The sequence below is a fragment of the Temnothorax curvispinosus genome, unplaced genomic scaffold (assembly GCF_003070985.1).
Source record: "Temnothorax curvispinosus isolate PA1 unplaced genomic scaffold, ASM307098v1 QBEX01014477.1, whole genome shotgun sequence".
Lineage (NCBI taxonomy): Eukaryota > Metazoa > Arthropoda > Insecta > Hymenoptera > Formicidae > Temnothorax > Temnothorax curvispinosus.
In genome coordinates, this window is record NW_020224257.1 from 1 (window position 1) to 250 (window position 250).

Sequence of the window (250 nt, forward strand, 5' to 3'; positions counted from 1 at the left end):
AAAAATAACGATTTATTTGCCTTTTTCTTTACCAAATGATCAAAATATAATGATAGTATTTGAGGTTAACCAATATTTTCTTCTTGTTATATGTTGTCATAAAAATATTTGAAAAGTAATATTTTTAATTATATATATTGTAGTGCAAAATACAGTTATGAACTAAATATGATTTATTATAATTGTAAATTATTGTTAATAATAGATATAAGTAATTAATAAATTTTATACATTAATGTTTCAGAATATA